A 7,159-nucleotide genomic window follows, 5' to 3' on the forward strand; every position below is an offset into this window, starting at 1 on the left:
TGGTAACAGAGCTAAATGGTTTGCTTTGCACATGGTAGGTGTATGATAAATATTTGCTGATTCATCAACTAAAAGCTAAAATGTAAGCACTTAAAAAATGTTACAATTGAATTAATTATTTCATAATATCTTAATCTTGTATTCTGTGGTCTATGAACAAATTCAGAAGCCTAAGTTTTAGAATTCGTTTTTAATACATGGCATTTTATATAAAATTCAAATTTTATGTAGCCTTGTAATTTCATGAATATTAAAACAATACTGCCATTTGAGATCTGGTGATGGTTTAGGTGTGGAACCTAGAATCAGATTGCCCATGTTATGATCTTGGCATCACCACTTATTAAATTGCTGATCTTAGGAAAATGACATCTTACATCGTCCTCCTTTGTGCACAATACAGATATTATTAATGGTATCTGTCTCATAAAGTTATTGTGAGAACTGTATACTGAAGAATATTTTAGGTTATATATTCCAATCACATATAAAATATTTATTTATTCATTGATTTATAAATGGATACTCATATACAGACAGTACTGTAGATGACTTATTGAATTATAGGAGATAAAGGATTTTAAAATATTTGACCATGTTAAAATACATTTCAGTATCTTAGATGATAAAATTTAAATGATTATATTATTCTTTTTCATAGTATATCTTTCTTATGATAAGAATATACATTAAACTATTGTCAGCTTGAAAGAAATAATTTCATATATATTTAACAGAATGACTAGTCAGATAAGCAGAATTTGCAAAGAATAATTATAAATAAAATTTATTGAATACTCTCTATATTCCAGATATTGCACTAAATGTTTATATAACCAGAGAGTTGATGAGGATAAAAAGGGTCACATGATTGATATTTCTGTGGAAGAGAAAGTTTCCCATAGAAGTAGTGTGCAAATACACTACAGATAGATATTAAAGCAACTGCAGTATTTAAAATATTGAGCTGGTTTAAAGTGAGTTTCAAATTGCAGTTTGTTCACTTAAGAACATACCTTTGGTATGTAATATATGCCAAGAACTCAGAATAAGGGACAATGAGAGAGAATATATGTCTATCTAGGTCTAATAGGTCATGGCACACCTTGATTTTTGTTTGCAAGGCAAGTTAAAAATACTGGAAAAAAAATACTGCTGATGACTTTATAAACTACTTGATTTCTCTCTCTCTCTTAATGAGGGTTTAGCTGGAAATGGTTCTATTACTAGAAACACTTAGAGCAAGACTACAGTTCCTGACAACTTACATTTGATTTATTCTACACACATCATACACACAGAAGCAGTTTCCTGGCTTCATTTTCTTGACACCCTCTCCTTACCTTGTTTCCAGCAAGGGCTATAATTTCTAATACTTTTAACGCTGTCTCAAGAAGCAGAACTAATAAAGAAAGGAGATTATCAAATGTAAATGTAGAATGATAATCTCTGATGTGAAAGAGAGTGTAGAAAGCTCTATGGAAAATATTAACAATTAAGACCACTGGTCACATAATGAGATATTCAACTCATAAAATTATGACATCTCATTGGTATATGAGGGACTGGGTTTCTTGTAAACTAGGGAAATCTTAATAAATTGTCTCATTTCACATTAAAATAAAGGACATGACAATTATTTTATCCTATCCTATGTCAAATACATAAACAAAATAATGGCAGTCATTTTAATATAATGGGTTAGACTAGTAATAGAATTACACAGTTTGAAATTCCTGCTCAATATTGCTTTAGTAGATTGGGATACTCTTGGACTAAGATTTAAACCAGGATCATAACTCATTTTAGTAGGTAATTAGCAAGAAAAAATAAAATAGAACTAAATACCTAATATAAATAGTAAAATTTTATGTGAAGAAATAAATTTCACCTCTGTACACAATTGTGTTTTACTCTTGGAATGGCATTATATAATTCACAGACAAATTCAGTCTGCCACCTATTTTTGTGCAATCCACAATCTAAAAATCAATCGTATATACTTAAGTAGTTTAAAAAAATACATGTATATTTTGTAAAGTGTAAAATTATATACAATTCAAATTGCAATGTCTACAGTTACAGCTTTATTGGATCACAGATATTCTCATGTGTTGATGTCTAATCAAGGCCTGCTTTCACGTTACAGTGGCAGAATTGAGCAGTTGTCACAGAGACGGTGGCCTTCAAAGATTAAAATACTCACCATCTTGTCCTTCATAGGACAAGTTTGGCTGTCCCTGTTCAAGCATGTGTACTGATCCTCAGGTAAAGCAAAAAATGCTAGAGAAAAAGATAATTAGCACAGTCTGAGTCCAGGCAACTTAAGCAAAATTACACTGTATTTTCATAATCTTCAGTACTTTAATTTTAATTAAAAGCTAATAAACATTTCCACAATAGTTTTAGGACCAGTGGAAAATGAGCACTAAAAGTGAAAAAGAGTTTTGCAGCTCACAGGAGCAATATAGCTACATCGTTTCTTCTGCCCAAAGGACTTGGATAGACTTTTGTGGCCAGCTTCCATTTAGATACGCCATGATTCAAACAATGAAAGAAGACAGAATTGGCAAAATTCTGACTTTGTACCAGCTGCAGGAGTTTGCTCCAGTATCCTAGTGGCTCCCTGGATCAGATCTCTGATGAGAACACTCAGTAACTGGATATCTCCTTAGTAAAGATCTGCTTTTTGTCTCCAAACTACTTGACTTCACAAAATCTAGCAATTCATTCTTTTTCCCTCTTTTCAGAATCAGTGCTACCATCCATTCTTAAGTGTGTTTCAAGCTATCACAGAAATGTAAACTATTTTCATGCAAATGTAAGCATATATCTGGAAAGTTCTGGTTCCAACCTAATGGGCCAGACTCTGAAAATAACTTTCTCAATGTGTTCAAGAATGTTTTCTTCATTATTATGGCATTGCTTTACTTACTATTATAGTGATGGTTGTACACCATTACACTTTAAATATATATTTATACCTTTACACACTTTGCTCATCATAGCCACTTTAAAAACATGACTCTAAACAGAATAAAAAGACATATTTTCATTTACAACAGTTTCGCTTTGTGAGGTAAAAATAATAACCTGAATCCTTATGTTAAAAGTCTTAAACAAAACTTTAATTTGTACTATTACACATATTTTTCTTTAAAATTAATCCCTCTTTGGACAAAGTTAATATCCTACACTTTATGGATTCAAGATTTTCATGGCATTGTAAAATTATTACATTGCTTTTTAACTGTGCTTTACAGAATTACTGGATTGTTGGTGATGGAAATGCCAATGTAAATTTAGAGTGCCATGAGAAAATCATTGTATTCCAAAAACAAGTAAACCTTTAAAAGCCCTTCTACGCTACCTGCTTCAAAACCATGGCAATGAAAATTGGAATCTAAAAGGATGTTAGCTATCAAGCTAATTAAATGTTTAAACTCCAAGTCAAGAGCTTACTTACATCATAGAAAAATGGTTCCCAGGTCAACAGACTTCAAGCTGTTCAAACACCTACTAGAATAATTTTCCCTCCAGTATGCAAACAGGAAGTTAATAAAAAGTTTAAGCCATAATTTTCTATTGTCATAGAAAATCTTATATATATATAAAGCCCATAGATATTTGAGGCCTACTAGATTCCAATTTCACATATACATATATGTGTCTAAACATAAATATAAAGAAAGTTTATTATACAGCCCAGCAAATTAAAATTAAAATTATTCAAGTTTGGTTAAAGTTATGTTACTTTTTATATATATGTTATAACTATCTATTAAGGCATATAAAATTAATTTGAGAAGTAGTTCTCTTTCTTTCCTGATTCCTATAAGATTTTGTAATACAAAAACAAAGCAAACAACCCAGTCAAAAAAATGGGTGAAAGAACTAAAAAAAAACTTCTCCAAAGAAGAAATGCAAATGGCAGAAAGCATATGAAAAATGTTCAGCATCATTAATTATGAGGGAAATGCAAATCAAAATTATAATTAGATACCACCTCACCCATGAATGAATGGCCCACAATAAAGAAATTGGAAACAACAAATGTTGGCGAAGATGTGGAGGTAAAAGCACCCTCTTTTACTGCTGGTGGTAAACTGGTCCAGCCACTAAGGAAAGTTGTGTGGAAGTTCCTCAGAACACTAAAAATGGGTCTACCATATGATCCAGCAATTCCACTCCTAGGAATCTACCCAAAGAACAAAAAAACATTCATTTGAAAAGAAGCCTTCACTGCTATGTTTATTGTAGCACTATTTACAAAAGCCAAGATATGGAAACAACCCAAATGCCCAAAATAGATGAATCAATCAAAAAGTGTGGGGCCTCCCCGGTGGCGCAGCGGTTGAGCGCTGGGTTGCGAAGCTGCCTGCGGCCTCTGCAGCGCCGGTTCGATCCCCGGCTGCTCCCCGGCCACCGGAGGAGGGTCCCACATGGCGCGCAGACCTCTCCTGCCGCCCGCTGCTCCCCTCAGCAGTGTACTTCAGTCCTTCTGCCTGCTCTGCTCCCCGCTCTGGCTCTGGTGAATTCTCTCACCCTCCCGCGCTTCTGACTGTACCCAGTGCATGTATAAACAAAACAAACAAACAAACAAATAAAGAAAGAAAGAAAAAACATGCCTCTATAAAAAAAAAAAAAAAAAAAAGTGTGTATACAATGGAGTATTACCCAGCAATCAAAAAAGACAAACTTATGCCAGTTGAAGCAACATGGATGGAGCTGGAAGGAATTATGCTAGCCAAAGTTAGTCAGAAGGAAAAAGATCATATATTCACTTACATATGGTACATAGAAAAACCAAATAAAGGTTAAAAGTCAAAACTAGCAGTTGACCATAGAACCAAGGCATACAGCAAAGGACGAAGTGAGGGGGGCAAAACAGGGAAGGCGATGAACACAAGAGAATATGGTGATGATGCATGAGTGATACAGTGGCAGACAGGGACTACAATGATGTAAGGAAAACATTTAAATAAATAACTTTCAAAAAAAAGATTTTGTTATAAAACTAAAGCAATAACCAAATAGGCATTTCTTACAACTTCGTTGAGTTGGAAAATAGTGGTGATTATCTTTGCTTAGTTGATTTTCTTGCCCTAAAATGAGATCATGTAGCCACATGATGAAGGTCCGCTAATATATACAATTAGGGACCCAGTTTTCCTAAATATGCTAGTGGGTATTTTTCACATGTATATGTTATCCTTCAGTGCCTTTGCAGTTGTTACCATGCCCTCCTTTCAACAACAACAACAACAACAACAAAAAACCATTTTCTTCATGTAAATTAAAAAAACAAATAGTATTTATAATAACATCTTTTTTTTTTTTAATTACAAAGGGTAGGATCTAGCAGAACATGGAGAAGAATTTCTGTTTCCCCAGCTCAGCCACATTTTGTCACCTCGTACCAAAATATCTTTATATGAGCCTATCTTAAAAAACCTCTGATGCTCTTTCGTCACACCGCCAACATGCCATCCAGACTGAGGAAGACCGGGAAACTTCAGAGCCACGTGAGCCATGGCCACGGCCGCATCAGAGAGCACCAGAAGCACCCTGGAGGCTGAGGTAATGCTGGTGGCCTGCACCATCACAGGATCAACTTTGACAAATATCACCCAGGTTACTTTGGGAAAGTTTGTATGAGACATTACCACTTAAAGAGGAATCAGAGCTTCTGCCCAACTGTCAACCTTGATAAATTGTGGACCTTGGTCACTGAGCAGACTCGGGTAAATGCTGCCAAAAATAAGACCGGAGCTGCTCCCATCACTGATGTGGTGCGAGCGGGCTACTACAAAGTTCTGGGGAAGGGAAAGCTTCCAAAGCAGCCTGTGATCATCAAGGTCAAATTCTTCAGTAGAAGAGCTGAGGGGAAGATTAAGGGTGTGGGGGGGCCTGTGTCCTGGTATCTTGAAGCCACTTGGAGGAAGGTCCATTAAATGCTGTGAGTGCTAAAAAAAAAAACAAAAAACAAAAACAAAAAACCTCTGATGAAAATAGTTCTTCCCACTTTGAAAGAACTAACAATTAACCCTCCTCCATGCTTGCTTCTCTATCTCTAAACTAGGAAATAAGAGAAGCTGATCTACACTCTTCTGTGAACACATTTTGTAAAAGAAGAGATTACTATAGAATAAGTTGATTAGCTTTTATTTTTTGTTTAGCTATGTTTTTGAGAAAGTACCAGATAAAGGTAATTAGATGGAAAATAACACACTCTCCTTGTGAAAACATAGTATAAAATAAAATTTAAATCACCAAATTTGTAATAGACCATTCAATAACTTCTAAAATCAGTAACCATTCAAGCAGTAGCTTCATAAACTGGATTTGAGGTAATGACCTAGATATAAAGACTGTGTAAGCCACTAATTGTAGTCCTCAGACACCAACTCCACTAAGCATATAGTATAAATTTGTGTGATCATTAGGACAGCAAACATTTAGATAAGGTAATAGATTTAACAGTTTGAATGCATACAATTGATTATATTGATTTCCCAATATAACACATACATTTGTTGAAGCTCAGTGTGTGTGTGTGTGTGTATACATTGTATATATGCATATAGATTGCATAATATAACATTTTATAAATTTAAAACTTTTAAGAAATAATATAAAACTTTTTTATCACGCCTCTATGTTAACAATTTTATCAGTTTGTATAGCTTGAAGCATCAGGAGACTTTTGCAAAGAGATAGTTTTCTATAAATATTAGACTTGGGACTGAATTTTAATAGAATATGTTCATATCAAGGACAATACAGTTATGAAGTACTATTTTAGCATGTAGTATGAGCTACTATAAAAGTTCAATTTTTAGTAATAGCTAAATAGTCATAGCAAATCAATTCACTTGACTTAAATTGCATTTGTAATAACATCAGTTTAAAGGAGAAAGACTACACAAAAGGAGGTTTGAAAGTATAGTTCATTTATAAAATCCAAAACTTATGGTTTTAACTGATATTTTAAGTGCAAAATATCAAATGCATATATATCAACAAAACCATCCCAAATAAAATCATATTAAATTTTTTACCATTTTTCCCACAGCTTAAGTAATTTGCTTGCTAAAACAACTTTTGACCAGCAATTACTTAATTTTAACTACTTTTGCTTACAATAAAAGGACTCTCT

At 33.7% G+C, this 7,159-nt stretch overlaps 1 pseudogene across 1 annotated transcript; it reads left to right on the forward strand.

Annotated features, from left to right (window-relative positions):
* Positions 1-5,483: 5,483 nt before the first annotated feature.
* Positions 5,484-5,929, forward strand: LOC311170510 (large ribosomal subunit protein uL15-like; annotated as a pseudogene). The gene has a single exon. The product of its transcript is annotated as a large ribosomal subunit protein uL15-like (transcript).
* Positions 5,930-7,159: the final 1,230 nt, after the last annotated feature.

The sequence above is a fragment of the Talpa europaea genome (genome assembly GCF_964194135.1).
Source record: "Talpa europaea genome assembly, chromosome: 5".
NCBI lineage: Eukaryota > Metazoa > Chordata > Mammalia > Eulipotyphla > Talpidae > Talpa > Talpa europaea.